The sequence below is a fragment of the Petaurus breviceps genome, unplaced genomic scaffold (genome assembly GCF_028583685.1).
Source record: "Petaurus breviceps papuanus isolate PSGF00001 unplaced genomic scaffold, PetGlider_PUasm1.0 37, whole genome shotgun sequence".
Taxonomy (NCBI): Eukaryota; Metazoa; Chordata; class Mammalia; order Diprotodontia; family Petauridae; genus Petaurus; species Petaurus breviceps.
This window is the reverse complement of record NW_027186296.1, coordinates 52,855,720-52,872,371: the sequence shown is the minus strand read 5'-3', so window position 1 is coordinate 52,872,371 and position 16,652 is coordinate 52,855,720.

The window sequence follows — 16,652 nt, the reverse complement described above, 5'->3', positions numbered from 1 at the left end:
TACTAGAACTGAATGTTCTATAGCACTTTAAAATTTGCAAAAGACTTAATAGGTATAATCTCATTTATCCCTCATAACAAACCTATGAGAGATACTACATAATTATAACCATTTTGCAAATGAAATTAAAACTCAAAGGGGGCAAGCTACTTTTTCAAGGTCACACAAACTAGTTAAGTGTCATAATCAAGATTTAAACCCAAATCTCTTTTGATTCCAATCCCAGGACCTTTTTTTCATTTCACCCTGCTGCCTCTTTTGAAAGGTCCCTTATAGCTTCAACATTCAGGGATTCCATAATTATAATCATGCTCCACAAAATATAACAAGAAACAGAAAAAGTTTAGAACAATAACCATAGCACTAGTTTACTCTTTTCCAGGATATAAATCAATTACTAAAATATTTTATTTTTACCAATAAGAGAAACTATTAAAATATCAAACACGAAGGACTCTTTGAAAATGACAGTAGGCTCCATCTACCATTTATGCATTATTTGATGTCTTTAAATTCTTAAAGTCTAAGTTCTCAGGTACTTTGATTGAGGTAGAGTAATAAACTCCAAAGAAATAGGAAGCATCTAATAATTCAACCAAAGAAACCATCTAGAAAGGTAGAATTGAATATCTAAGCACAGAGGTAGACTGTTTGCTAATGAATGGAAGACTCATTTTGACATTCTGGGCTGCAGTCCAAACTAATTTGTTTCCAAGCCTTCAGTTTGCCAACTGAAATGGTTGAGAATTAATAGGCCCCCAAAATATTTCTTTGGATACAAAATGTAAAAGCTGCCAACACTTTCCAATGATGTTTGAAGAAGCATATTTAAAATTCAGTGAAAAGAAAAAAAATTTCAGTATTATTAAGTACACTTGAAATGGAACCCATCACACACACACACACAAAAAAAAAAAAGAATCGGTGAAAGTCACTTCATTCACAGGAATTACTTTTATTATGGATTTAGCCTTTGATATCAAATTCACCTACATAAAAGTCCTACACTGCGGCCTCCTCCTTTTATGGAGGCAACCCTGGAATCCTGAAGGCTGCAACAAAGAGAAGCACAAGCTCAGAAAGATCCTACCAAACTTGAAAGACCTTGAGGACAGGTCTGGGAACACTGTGTCTGCCACCCAAGGACTAGCCCAAGTACAGAAAAGCTCATCACCAGAAAGCTGAATCTTAATGATGATAATTTTATCAATGATATCCCAAGATATGGATAAAAGCATGAGCCTTCTTGTCTTTCTGCTTCTGCACTGGCAGTGGCAGAATGGTGGGAGAGGAGGAAGAAGACTAAGAATCAAACAATTCTTGGACCATCTACAAACATTGGTAATCTTGTATCCACAATCAATTTGACACACTGCCAGAGGAAATGAACTATATCCATATTGGCATTCTCACTGTAAATAAAATCAGAATATGATAATAATAATAACAACTAGAATTTATATAGTACTTTAAGATAGATGGGTGCTTTACTTATGTCATTTGAGGATCAATCCTCACAACTCTATAAGATAGGGGGCTATTATCACTCTCGTTTTACAGATGAGGAAACTGAGGCTCAGGAAGGCTATAAGATATGCTCAGAGTAACACAACTAATAAATTTCAAAGACTAGATTCAAAATCACATCTTCCTAACTCCAAGCCCAGTGTTCTATCCACTATTCTATAAAACTACTTCTATGATTCTGATAATATGACAGCAGTTAACGACCTGTTTTCTTTCTACCACTCATCTGTGTGCAGAATAATGGGGTCTTAGAGCTTGAAGGGAACCACAGAGGTCATTTACTTAAATTTCCTCATTTTACAGATGAAGAAAATGAAGCCCAGAAGAGGGAAGTGACTTGCATAAGGTCACATAAGTGGGTGTTAACATTTACATAAAAGACCACAAGAAGGCACATGTTCTTTGCTTAATTAAATTCTTTTTTTTTTTAACACCCAGTTCCTTTGACACCTAGGTTGGAATACATAAGGAAGTTACAATGCCTAAAGTACAGCTAGCAGATTATCCTTGGAGAGGAAAATAAAAGTATTTGAATTTATTTCATTAAATCTCCAAAGGCAACAAAAAAACATAATTTCAGAGGCTAGTTGATAGAATGGAAAGTGTTCTGGATTTGGAGTTAGAGAATTTGAATTCAACTCCTAGCTCTGCCAGGGAAAATTAGGGGGTTCAGTGGACACCCTGTAGTCAGGAAGATCTGAGATTCAAATCCAGCTTCAAACACTTACTAGTTCTGTGACCCTGGGAAAGTCACTCAACCCTGTTTGCCTCAGTTCCTTCATCTGCAAAATAAGCTGGAGAAGGAAGTGGCAAACCATTCTAGTATGTCTGCCTAGAAAATCCTAAATAGGGTCACAAAAAATTGGACACAACCAAAACAACTGAACAACTACTTATTTCTGCCACTGATTAGATGTAAGACAACCTTAGAAAAGTCATCTATCCTCTTCTGAACCTCAATTTCTCAAATAGAAAATGAGAGTGTTGGACTTGATGGTATCTAAAGTCCCTTCAAATTCTAAATCTATAACTATTATTCTATGACATTTTTTTTCAAGAAACTTGGCCATCTTGCTTTGTAGACACCCATAGTAAGTGAAAGAAAGACTCCATGAAGATAATTACAGCTTATGCACCAAGGATCTATTGTAGAGGATGAAGAAGTAAAGAAATTCTATGAAGAATTTGACAAGATCAGAACTAGAAATTGGGGGGATGCCCATCAGTTGGGGAATGGCTGAACGAGTTATGGTATATGAATATAATACAGTACTATTGTGCTAGTAGAAATGATGAGCAGGCAGACTTCAGATAAACCTGGAAAGACTTATATGAAAAGATGCTAAGTGAAGTGAGAAGAACCAGGGGAACATTGCACACAGTGACAGTTACATTGTATGATGACTGACTTAGCTCTTCTCAGCAATGCAAGGAACTAAGACAATTCCAAAAGACTCATGATGGAAAATGCCATCCACATCCAGAGAAATAACTATTGAGTCTGAATGCAGATCAAAGCATATTATTTGCTCTGTTTTTGTTTTTTCTTTCTCATGGTTCCTCCCATTTGTTCTAATTCTTCTATACAAAATGAGAAATGTAAAAATATGTTCAATAAGAATGTATATGTAGAGCCTAGATCAGACTGTATGATGTCTTGGGAAGAGGAGAAGGAAGGAAGGTAGAGAAAATTTAAAACTCAAAAGTTTATGGAAGTGAATATTTAAAACTAAAATTTAATTAACTAAATATTTTTTAATTTGACAAGATCTTCTAAACCAGAGATTCTTAATCTTTTTTTTTTTCCTGGATGATCAACCCTTTTGACAGTTTGATGAAGCCAAAGACCCTTTCTCAGAAGAACGTTTTAAAATGCATAAATTAAATTACAAAGGAAACCAAAGGTTAGTGAAAAGAAAGATGCATTTTTTCCCATCCAACTTCACAGACTCCCTGAAATTTATTAATGGCTCACAGAATCCAAGTTAAGAATCCCTGGTTTTAATTAAGTCAAAATATATCATGATACTTAGTGACTTCACTAGCAACATAGGCATGGGAGAAGATGGCAAAACTCTGTTGAGAAATATGGTTCAGGATCAAGGAATGAATGTTGCCAAAGATTTGTAAATTGATCAGAAAGCTCACACCTGTATAACATGTGTGAGTTCTTTTGTTTGTTTGTTAAAATATTTTGATACTCTTTATCTTACTCGATTATATCACTCTCATTTCTCAAGAATTATGTCTACCTCCACAAAAATAAAAACCCTACCTTGAAACAAATAAATAAAATCAAGTAAAATAAGTAACAACACACTTTGATATGTTCAAAAAAAAAAAAAAAGCAGGGGTATGCTTCATTTGATACCTAGAGTCTACCACCTCTCTTCAGTCAGGAAGCACATGCATATTACCCTTCAGGGATAGAGTAGTAAGAAAGTGATAGATGTGGAAGGTATTGAACCATATCACACACACACACACACACACACACACAATGAAACTATTTTAAGAGAAAAAAATGCTTTCAGATACAGGAGTCATTTCAGAATCATCTGTCTGTGTGCAAATTAGCAATGGTTAAAGCAAAGGTCCAAGTAATTATCTTGTCATCAACAAAAACAAACATGCAAAATAATACTTCACATAAAATCCTAACAATATTATACCATACATTTTAATAAAGTAAAGCCAAAAAATTAGTAATAAGTAAATAAGTTTTAAAAATGCTTTTGCCCTGTATCTGTATCCAATTCCTTCTGAAGTGCCATTACTTTAGGCTTTGTTTTCTTTTTGGAAATGCCAAATTAAAAGAAAGGATAAAGATTAAAAAATTACATTGCAGGGAATTATGGCAAATCCAACCCAACTAGTTTTAAACAAGCTGTCAATTCTCCAAAAAAAATGGAAAATCATTATTGATTAGAAAAGCTTAGTTTCTGAAAAAGTCAGGCCATTCATGGAGTCAAAAGAATCCAGAAAATACCTCAGCAAACAGAGATAATCACCTCGAAGTAGAAACACATAGCAGTTGGGGACAATATAAAATTTTGGTACAAGGTCATTTGCAAATTATTACAAAGGATGATAGTGGAAAATTGTGAGTGATATTACTTCTTGAAAGAGTAACGAGAGGTTGAAGAGATAAGAGTTGGATATATAATCCCACTAAGCAAGATCAAGAAAAGATGTGTACATAAAACTAGAAAGGATGTAACAAACCCAAAATGGAATAGATATTTTGATGTTTCAATATCAATCAATTCTTCTTAGAGATGATAGAAGAAACAACACATTTAGATTCTACCACTTCAGCACCCAATATAACAGAGTAATGGTTAGTGAGAGCCCAGTTCCCCACTATCTCATTACACCATTAATCTAAATAGCAGTGACTCTTAACAAAATGAAATTGTCAGCCTTTATTAGCCAAATATATGCAGAAATGTTATTTGTCCTTTGTTCTCAAAAATAACCATGGCATCAGGAAGATGATGCCTTGAATTGCAAGTGAATTGGGTTTAGGTGATGGAGTGCTGTGCAAGGTCACCAGGCTCACTTTCTCTTCTGGACCCATCTGGGCAACTGGCAAGATCAAGATGACTGGAGATGGCCCCTATATGCAGAATACATTTCTACTAGAAACAAAACAATTCTAAAGGCACTCAAAGAATGAATGTTCATAAACTCTCAGAGAGAAGGTACTAAAAGAATAGAAAAGGTAAGAGATGGCTCTTTATTTTTAAAAGGAAGCCTAAAAGAGTAGTAACTTCTGATCCACATGCCTACTTTCTAATTTCTAAAAATTCTTTATATATACATGAGAAGGAAACAGACTTTTAAACATGATTTTCTACAATTACTACATCTTCTGTCACATAATTGATGGAGAGGTGTGAAGAATATAAGGTCCTACTGAATCTGCTGTTTGAGAATTTATATAAAACATTTCATTCCACAAAACAAAATGCAGCTTTAAAGATGTTCCCCAAATAAGAAGTCTCCCTTCCATATGTTAACATTATGTTAGGTTTTCTAGCACGTGTGATTATAGATAAAATTTTGTTTAATAATCTAAGTATCAGCATCAAGCATGTTTACCTAAGGTATTCCCCAGTGTGATAGAGGACGTGTATATTTTGTACAAACAGAAGAAATATTCATTATTGACAGTGAGACTCTCAAGGCAATTAGGTGGTACAATGGAAAGAATCTTGGTTCTCGAGTCAGGAAGATTTGAGTTTAAATCCAGCTACAGACACTAATTTAGTCATATGGCCCTAGACAATTCATTTAACCTCTAAGTGCCTCGGTTTTCTCTACTGTGAAATGGGAACATTAATATCAACTACCTTCCTGGGTTTTTGTGAGGATCAAATGAGATTATATTTTCAAAGTGCCTAGCACAAAGTAGGCATTTAATAAATGCTTATTCCCTTCCCATTCTCTTCCAAATGCTTCTAGTCAAAGGTGTTATTATTCTAATTGTCTCAAGTTTTGGAAGAGTATAGGAGACTCTCAGTGCAGAAAAATAAATAAAAACCCTCCTTTTACCAATACATATCAAAACCTGCTCTTTAGCTTAGAGTCTCAGAAAATTATCTGCGTCATTAAGAGATTAAGTGACCTGGTAAGGGCATACAGTCATTATGTGATAGAAGTGAAACTTGAACCCAAGACTTTCTGATGCTGAGCTCAACTCTATCCACTACAGTGTGCTGCCTCACATTTATATAGCACTTTACAGCTTGTAATTTTTTTCCTCCCACCAACCCTTTGAAGTCATTAATGCAAGTATTATTATCCCCATATTATAGATGATTTAGTCAGGATTTAAGGTTAAATGACTTCCTCTAATAACATAATTGATAACTGTCAAAGCAAGGAATTAAACCCAGACCAGACCCTCCTTACTCCAATAACAATGCTCTTCTTTTTACATCCCACTTTTCCTTGTCCCTATTCCTCCCCCTTTCTCGCCCCCCCCATCCCATTCCTTTAAAGGGCATCTGTATATGCACACACATACAGGCACATATGCATTTTCTGTGTATATGTATGTTTTTACATGTTGAGAGAGGAAACATGGCTTAATGATACACAGCTAGCCTTGGAGTCACAAAAATCTGGGTTGAAATTCTGCCTCTGATAAATACTAGCTCTGTGACCGTGGACAAGTCATTTACCATCTCAGTGACTCAAGTAACTAAGTCACCATGTACAAAGAAGTTGCCAATATGTATTGATAGAGATCATTCCAGGAGTTCCCTGAGACATCAACATGAATATGTTATACATATACATTCATATAAGACATCGACAATAAATTGGAACCAGAATTGAGTAGAAGGAAAGTGGGGCTATATCAAATTTTAGAAACTGTATAGAGCTTTCAATTGTCCTAGACTGTCTTCTGTTATAAAAGTCCATTTCTTTTAACACCAATATTCTCCTATTGATTCTACACAAACGGTTACAAATAATGGAACATGATCATGGAAGATTCCAAACTTCAGGTGAATGAAAAACATATGGGAGACATAAGTAGACTGTAGCATATTGCTAGCAATGACTTACATGTGAGAAGCAGTTTTTTTTAAAGACATTATCAAGGACATATGTGACCAGAAAATGAGTGAGACCACTTATGTAGTGAGAGTGAAGGATAACAGATGGACATTTCAAGTGCTAACGTGGTAACCTTCAGTGTATGAAAAGAAGACAACCTCCAGCACATTGGGCAGATCCTCCATGGAAATTTTATGAAAAGACATGGACGAGAATCACACGTGGTGAGAAGTGTACAGATCACAACCTTTCTACCTCTATCAAAGGAAGTATCCACATCATCAGGGTTCTGGATCCATTTAAGCATCTTAATATCAAATGAACTAAGTAGACCACAGAAGAAAGTTGAAAGCGACCTAAAGAATGGAAATGATCATTTGATACTTGGTAGAGTTGAGATGTTATCCATATGAGCACCTCCTCAATTCTTCACAACCCCTCCATGCCTTCTTGACCTGCACAATTCTTGTCCTTGTCTTTTCCACAAAGCTTTTCATAGAAAATCTACCCAATGTATTGGAATCCATCCACCTTTTTTTTTCACCTTGACAGCAACAATGAACCATCAGAATGTTTGATCATCTATTATTCCTCTTTCTCAGTTTATGACTGGTCCACTTCTTTATTAATCATACATAATACCATGCCTTTTCTCACATCCCTCATCATTTATTAACTATGTAAGTCTACAATGTTTAAACTATCCTTTAGTTGTTTAATTTTTGATCCAGGGTGGAGAGAAGAAAGTTTTAGAAGCATTGAGCCCTATTTAATGTGACTTTTTGTTATCATATCCATTATTTATAGCCATTTAACATTATTGGAAGGATTCTGGCATAAAATTGATGCACACTTTTGACAGGGAGCAGTTTGGCATCACTGAAAGCACTGCATAGTTTCCCAAACATGATGCAATTGTATCTGCTTATCTTGCTCGATTTCAGGATATAAAAGACATATATACATAAAGATTATAAAAGACAAACTAAATTTTTTAAAATTAATATTATTCTTCAATATAAATACCATCTTAAAACACGTTTGGAGTTTTCTGTTACTCCAAATTTGTTATTCCGAATAATGCTATGAGTTGCATTTAAACTAGAAGAGAAGGAAAGGAGACCATAGTGTATTGGAAATTTCTTAATACTAGGAAAGAATTCTATGTTTGTTATATAGAAAACCTTTAAAGACCCACATTGTACTTACACTGCAGTATTTCTACTGTTTTATGCCAGCTTTTTCCAGATTATATTTTCTCATTGAACTCCTATTCATCAAAACATAATTAGGCAGATTGAGCAACTCTGGAATTCCACCAACCTGTGATTAAAGTGCTAAAAGTATCTCTGTCCACACAGCACCCTGAGATGCTAGGTAACATGGTACAGTAGAAAGGGCATGAGGTTTGGAGCCAGACTCAGAGTCAGCTCAGAGTACAGGCATGCTCCTTACTGCCTTTGTGACCTTGGGTAAGTAACTTAATTAACCTCTCTGTGCCTGCTTCTTCATCTATAAAATAAGATGCCTTTGGAAACCCTTTCAGCTCTAAGTCTAGGAGTCTAGGAGCCAATGCTTGATTCCCTCCAGGATAGCATTATTCCTCCTTCTTCCCCATTTAATGTAACCGTCTCCACTCATCCTGATCTATATGTTGCCACTGGACCCAGATGGCTCTGGAGGAGAAAGTGAGGCTGGTAACTTTGCACAGCTCTCCCTCATTTAAGTTCAATTCACTTACATGTCATGGCATCACCTCCACGATGTCATGGTGCTCTTCAAGAATGAAGGACAAACAATAACAATGAAGATAACAGACGCCCAGTAGAAGCAGCCCAGGACCCTGAATCCCAGAGTTCTGGGAATATACTCATCAGACTATCAGTTATGGTTCCAGCCCTGTCCAGCAGCCATCATCCCTGTCCAGACATGACTTAGTAAATTCCTTTGCAGTTACTCTATTCCCCACCTCCTCAGCAGCCAATCCTGCTAAAGAAATTGGAAGTCCTTGGTATTGTTAAATGTTTCAGTATCAGAAACTGATAATATTTTTATCAATGTATAATATAGACATATATGCACTATGTCTGTATGTTGCTAACTCTCTGAAGATAATTCACTTCACATGTGGCATGAATAGAGCTATCTGATCTAGGATCAGATCCACTCCTCTGTAAAGAGAGACTGTGATTTCTGCCATGGTGGGGAACTGAAGGAAAGCCTTGGATGCCAACCTCTACGGGTGATATTGGGCTAGAATTATATTTTCTCATCACAATCCCAAATATTGGTAGTCTAAAGTACAATACAGTTTGGGGGCCAGGATAAAGACCACTTTCCATGATTATTCTCAAGAGGAATGTGATAATGTTAAGCTTATTATTGCCAAGTTAGTTTCCTCCTCCCAAATACTTTGTACAAATGACCATCATGAATAGCTAGTAAACCTCTTTATCAAGGTAAGCAGCAAACATGGGAAGTTTTATACACAAGAATATACACAAGTAAATGAGTTCTTCAACTGGGAGCAAAATAAGATCTCAGCCATCGAGGAAAGAGACAGCCATGGGTGGAGGAGGGATAGAGAGGGAATATCTGTTCTCAGCAGTCTCTAGGATTATAAGCACAAGAAGTCAAGGGATATATTAGAAAACCAGTTTCTGCTATGTATCTGTGGTTCTGAGAACTCCCAATTGCCTTTTGAAAGTTCATGTTTGCTCTTTCAACTGCCTCCCTCAAAGTCTTCCAGCCATCTGGAGAAATCAGTTCTCCTCTTGCAATATTACAGTATCATGGCTCAAACTTTTCTCAGCCAATTGGAAATTAGGTTCCCTTATGTATATATAGCACAGCATAGTCACAAAGCTGCCCTTCAAAGCACCCCTCAATTTGAGTGAGAGAAGGCATTTCAAATGGACATGATATTCAAGAAGAGACTTTACCATTTTGCTTGCTGTATACTCTAAGGACCACTGGCCTTTTCCATCTGACATGTAGCTGAACCTTCCTGTATGTGCTGTCTCCTCCTGTTAGAAAGTGAGCTCCTTGAGAGCAGGGCTTATCTGGTTCTTCTATCTGTATACCCAGTGCTTAATAAATGGGTGATAGCATTTAGAGAAGAAAGATACCTTAGAGGTCATTGAATCCAATTGCTTCATTTTATAGACAAGGAAACTAAGACTAGATCTGTCCAATGACTTAACAAAGGGTACAAGGCTAGTTGGAAGCAAAGGTATGATCTAACCCCGGGTCCTCTCAACTCCAAGTCCAGGACTCTGGACACTAAACCATTCTGCTATTCCATTTATCGCAGTTTACTTCACGATATATAAATAATAAGACTCAGAAAACTGAGTTACAGAATAATTCTTGATAATGTGCAACACTATATTGGTTTCACAAGAGATGTAATACAATGAGTCACCTTCTGGTTTTTATTGTCTTTTTTTTTTTAGGCAAGGGTGGAGGGCAGGAAATAGTTGGGGAAGAAATTAGACAATTATTTCCAAAACATGAGATATGTTCTTCCAACTGCCTGAAATATGCATCTTGTTGCAAGCAGTTCAGCTCCATGCTTAGAGGTACCATTTTTGCAGCTCCTGCAGTGGCCTCCAGTGGAAGAACCTATCTCAGAGGGAGCAAAAAGAGTTAGGGGCCCTGATAATTGAGCAGGGTATTGAAGATAGCAAGATGCTACCTGAACTTCCTTTTAATTGTCTTAGAAAAAAAATTAACAAGAAATCAATCATCTTCAAGGATGTCAAAGGACTGAAGAATGTGGAAGAAATGTCACTGTGCAAAGGCTTTCTATCAAAATAAAAGCTATGCTTTCTCTATTCTATAAATACTCTCCCTTGCTACTGGTGGGTGGTGCCTTCTGGAATTGTTCATTTCCCTTCCTACCAAGGTTAAGTTAAGGTGTGCTACCCAAAAGGTTCTTATGATGTTTGAGGATTCAAAACAGGAGAAGACCCTGGGAAATAGCTGGTGAGAATGTGTCTCATGGCAAAGACCTGGGCAGGGAGAGAGCCTCTTTCCAAAATGTTGCACAGTCTAAACTTAATCTGCCACCCTCAGCAAAAAAATAATTCTCTCCTCTGCTTACTTGTTCTGTCCCACACCCTGAAGTATGGTGAATTTTGAGAAAAGCTTTTCTACCAATGACACTATACTAGTGGGAGACTCTCTTCTCTAGCAACTATTAGAGAAAAATCTTCTGCTAGAGAAGTTCCAAAATTTGAACTTTAATCAGTTGATCATATTTTCTTATGGCTAAGTCTGGTTTCAGAGAAAGGAGAGACAAACTTAAGACACCCAGAAAGAAGCCTCAGATACCAAAAGAATTATCAGATGAGTAGCACTTGATTTCCTGTTATTTTTCCTCCCTGGACTGCATTAACCAAAGAGGCTTAACTATCCCTTTGCTCTATCCTTGTCAAATACAGATCCATAAAAGTCAAAGAACCGTTGGGACACAATTGGAGTCAAGGATTTGCAGATACTTAATAACTATGAAGAGGTAACCAGGACCTTGCCCAAGGGTATAAAATAAAAAGGGTATTTTCTTCTCAGAGTGGATTGACAGTATGTTGGCCTCAAGAGACTTATGTCACATAAAGCCGTGTAGTTCCCATCCGTTTCCTGACCCACTACCAAGACCTCACCTGCCACCTCCATTCCTCCCCTTTCTCCCAGGTGCTATCCAGTGATACTTTATCAGACCTGGGAGGACTCTTCTACATGCCTGAATTTGTCCCTGATGTAAGAATTCCTAGTTCTACCTCTGCTTACAGAGTTCAGCTATTCAATCAAGTTGATAACACCAAATATTATAAAAATCCAATTATTCTTTTTAAAGGTTTTTCCTCAAATCTATTGCAACCAAAATAAAAACAGTCCTGCAAAGCTTGGAATCAAATCTAAGTTGAGAGAACAGCTTTGCTGAACATGTAATTTAGTGTTCATACAAAAGATTCCCTGCTGATAACTGTAACTGGGGAAATGAAGGAAGGAATGAAGTAGCAAAAGAAACAAGGAATGAGAAAAAAGAGAGGAAGAGAGGAAGCCGAAGAAGGGAAGAAGGAAGAAAGGAAGGAAGGAAAGAATGGAAGGAGGGGGGAAGAGGGGAGACCACGTTGAGGCCTAAGACCCAAGGAAGTTACTGCTCCACATGCAGTGTTCCTTTGTGATATTTCTGTCTTCACTAAATCAAGTGTCTCAAGTCATGTTACCTCAGTTCTGCCAACAAGACAAAAACCTAGACCAGTGGCCTAATGCTAACCTGACTGACTTAAATAGCTCAAAATTTGTGAATTTTGACATAATTACTGATTTCCTCAACAGATTTAATGCCTAAGTTTATCTTCACTTTAATCCAATTTCATACCTAGAGCAGAGAGAACACAGCAGAGCGTTGTTCTTAACCTTCTGATATCATTAATTATTGCTACATTGGGAGTTGCAGCATGGAACAAACAGGTTTTTAAATAGAAATCATTTGTCTCTCAGCAGGGAGACTCAACAGTTTTATTTCCTTAAACTCAAATCACTGTTCTTGAGTAATCTTGTTTCATGGTGATCTTCCCTGTGTGACCCCAGTCCATGCTAAAAATCTTCTCTCTCTGGTCCCTGGATCAGACCAATTTGCCACCTGTAGCGAGAGGTGTCTATTTCCCCCCTTAATTGTTGAAGAAGATTTTCTTCAAGGAAAGGGCAGTCTTTCCCTGAGCTCTGGGCATTTGGTCAGGTTTCCTGGTGATTTTCTGCCAAAGGAAATCCCCTAACTCATTAAAAAAAAATAGATTAATTGACCGGTTCAGTAACAAGTCGCTCCAGGACCCAATAAACTTTACAAAGGGTACATTCCAATTACAACTGAGCTCAGCGGGATCCGGATAAGTAAGCCAGCATAATCTTTCTCCAGCTCTGAGGAGTTTTTAACTTCTTTCCATTCATTTAACTCCTTTGCCTCGGTTTATGCAGCAAAGTCCTCTACTGCAAAGCAGTTCCAGTCCCTACCACCCAAAGGCCTAGTGAAAGATCCGGAAGGACCATTGGGTTGCTGAGAGATGATCCCTTTATGCATTTTGGCTCAGCTCAGCCCCTACAAGTTTACAGCATCCCTTTCAGTGGGATGTTTGGTCCCATCATCCAAGAGGGATTCCTGCTGAGAAGGGAACATGAGCCCATGGAGTACAAACATCTGTTGAAGCTGTCACATTGGTGTACTGGCAGGCTACAGCTGGAACTCGCCCTTCTCACCAGGAGAAGGTCAACAGGGGAAGCCCAGACTTTGGTAACAAGCATGATTGCAAAAACAGGGAAGAAAAGTTAAAGCCAAGTCCTAAATAGGTAAGTTGTGGCTATGGGGCAGTTCCCACAACCAAGATAAATCTGGATTTCTTTTTTTACTGAGCTCTTTCCCCATCAGATGAGCTAAAGCCTCCTTTAAAAGGAGGATAGGGGTAGAAATCTGATAAGATCAAGTATCTATTCCTCTTTAAGGATACTAAAGAGGCAGAGAAATGCTAAGATTAGAGGAAGGAATTCCAAATCAAGTGCATTTCATTCAGTTAAACAAGCATTTATTGATCACCTCCTGTGTTTTCATTGTACTAAATGGTAAAGGATTAAATAAAAGTAAATGACAAGGTTCTGGCCTTCAAGGAGCTTACAACTTAGCTGATTTATTGCACCTCTTTTTTCACACTGTATATTTAAAGATAAATAAATGATTATCCTGGAGTGAACTTAAAATTCAACCTGCCACAAATTTAATGCAATTAAAATTGAACAGACTAAGTTTCCTTCCATCTTTTTTTTTACCTCTATCCCAACTTTCCCTCACTATGTTACATATTATTCAGTCCTCACAGATTCATTCCTTCCATAAAAAAGGATCCTCTGTCAGTAATCAGAGAATCACATTGCTCAATGGATGTTTTCCACCATGACAAAAGTGACTCTTAGGAATCTTCACTGCTGAGCCTGAGAGTTTACTTGTGGCAACAGGGTAGCATCTATACATTTTTACTTATATTTTAATGAAGAATTTTAAATCAGTCTCTGCCAATACCATTTCCCCCAAAATAAATCTGTCCAAACCTACGATCTACAGTGGTACAAAACCTCAGGTATGTGAGTTACTGTAAGGCAGAGACTCTAAGAAATTCATGCATTCTTCCTGGACACTGAATTGAAATTTACTGAATAAGTGACTTGACAAATATTATGAAGCTGCTGAAATACCCACCATAGCTCTTGGTTCACCCACAAAATCTGGTTAAAGAAAATGTTCTAGCCAGGGGTGGGGAATCTGCAGCCTCCAGGCCAGATGTGGCCTTCTAGGCCCTTGGATGAGGCCTTGTGATAAAGTCCAAGTTTTACAGAACAAATCCTTTTAGTAAGGGGATTTATTGTGTGAAATCTGGATTCAGTCAAAGGTTTGCACTTGAGGACCTAAAGGTCCATATTTAGCCTCAAGGTTGCAGGTTTCCCACCGTCTTAGACCCTCATACATATGGCCCTGGATTGGTATGTAGAATAGACTACTGAAACAACTAATCAATTCATTGAATCATTTGACATTTTAGAGGAGGGGGGATAAATACCCTGACTCATTGAACTCATTAATCAATAATTATATTGGTCCAATATAGCCTGTGCTTCTCCCAAAAGTCTGGTCTATAAAAACTAAATCTAAATACAACTTATGATCACACCTAAAAACTATAGGTAGAGAAGAGAAAGAAAACCAAGCAGTAATGGTTTAAAAAAAAAAAGAATTAACATTCATATTTAACTGAAATGTTTTTAAAAAAATCCTCCATAGTAAATATATTTTATATAGTAATTTTGTTTATTTTTTTCAAGGTACATTTAAACATTCTTTTTTTTTCCTTTCAAGAAAATAGTATTTTAAGGGTATGTCCTATATTTAAATTGGTCTATATCGGGGCCAATATGATCCAGTGTAGAAACAGCCCCAAATCTCTGATTTTTCCAGGACTACACTATTGTTTTCTAAGATATTCTAAATATTCATAAAAATGTCTTCCATAGTGGGAGGTGTGTAAGAAAAACACATTAGTAAAATTGGATGGTATATACAGTACTAGTACCAACTACACTTTAAAATATTAATGTGAATTGGATGCCAAATTATTTTAAAAGGCTCAACCAGCTTCTCTTTTGGCAGAAACAATTTTTGTGCCAGCAATTAGCTACACGTGCAAATATTTAACTGCTAGTTGATGGTTTTATCCCCCAAATGCAGTGGTTAATCAATTAGCCACCTGGCTTGCAGATCCAATTAAATATCTGCCTGTATCATAACTTGATCCAAGCCACCTTTTAAAAATCAGGGTCTTAACCTATTTCCATTAAGAAAGAGTGAACTGCTCTGGAAATAAAGTTGGGAGGTGGGGAGAGCCTAAAAGTATATATTTGAATTAAACATTCTTAATGTAATTCAAAGGAATAAAATGTCTGTTACACACTTTAATCACTACATCACATCACATTTTCCCTGAGGGAATTAGGAATAGCTAAAATGACTCATGTCCACCAAGTCCATTCCTTAATCTTTGAGGGTTGTACTTTAGAGTTATATTAAATAACTTACTTTACCAACCATAGCTACTACTCGAACAAACACAATCATATTGCCTGAATACCCCATTTATTTTCATGCTTGTTTTTATGGCATGGTATAGGAATAAGACCTGATTGTAAGGGTCTCATCCTGGTGCAGATTACATGCAAGGGGTGCCATAGAATTAAATGCATCATTTATTTTCAATAATTGCACATTACATGCAAGAATTGGGCACTATCGGTAAACTCAATCACAGCATAGGATGGTGCAGTCCACCTTCTTTGCAAAGAATATTAAGTCTCATTATATGTAATTTGTTCTGTAAGAAGTCACACGATTGGAAATAACCCAGGCTATTTCAATCTCTGGTTTTATCAGCTATCCTGAACATCAGATGACTAAAAGAAGAAAAGAAAAATTACAACTCCAATCTGTGTTTCTCCACAAGCCCCTCTGTTCTTCTGAAAGGCATTTTCTATAGCAAATTTACCTTGTTCTTGTTTTCACAGGGTATGCTATTATATCTATTCTTTCAAAGGCCATACATCTCTCCTGGGAAATATTTCTAAATTAATATGACATTTTATCCCAAATTAGACTGAAAATGAGAGAATTCTGGAGAGATCATTTTGACACAGTTTGATATACAGTTAAGACTGAATAGCTGAAACATGATATTATCCTAGTATTTTGCAGCAGATATATCAAAGATCACTGAGGACAAAAATTATTCAAGAATGTCCAGGACATGCAGATTTCATGTTTCAAGTCACTTAATGTACCCATTCTTCAAAATTCTTTGTATTCATTTATGTTTTCAAAAAGAAAAAAAAATCTAAATGCTTCCCATGAGATAACCTGTAACAAACATGATACGATATAAAGGTGAAGGGACCTCAATTGTATTCTAGTATGACTTGTACTTGAAGAAAGAATTCACTCTTTACGCAAAATTGAC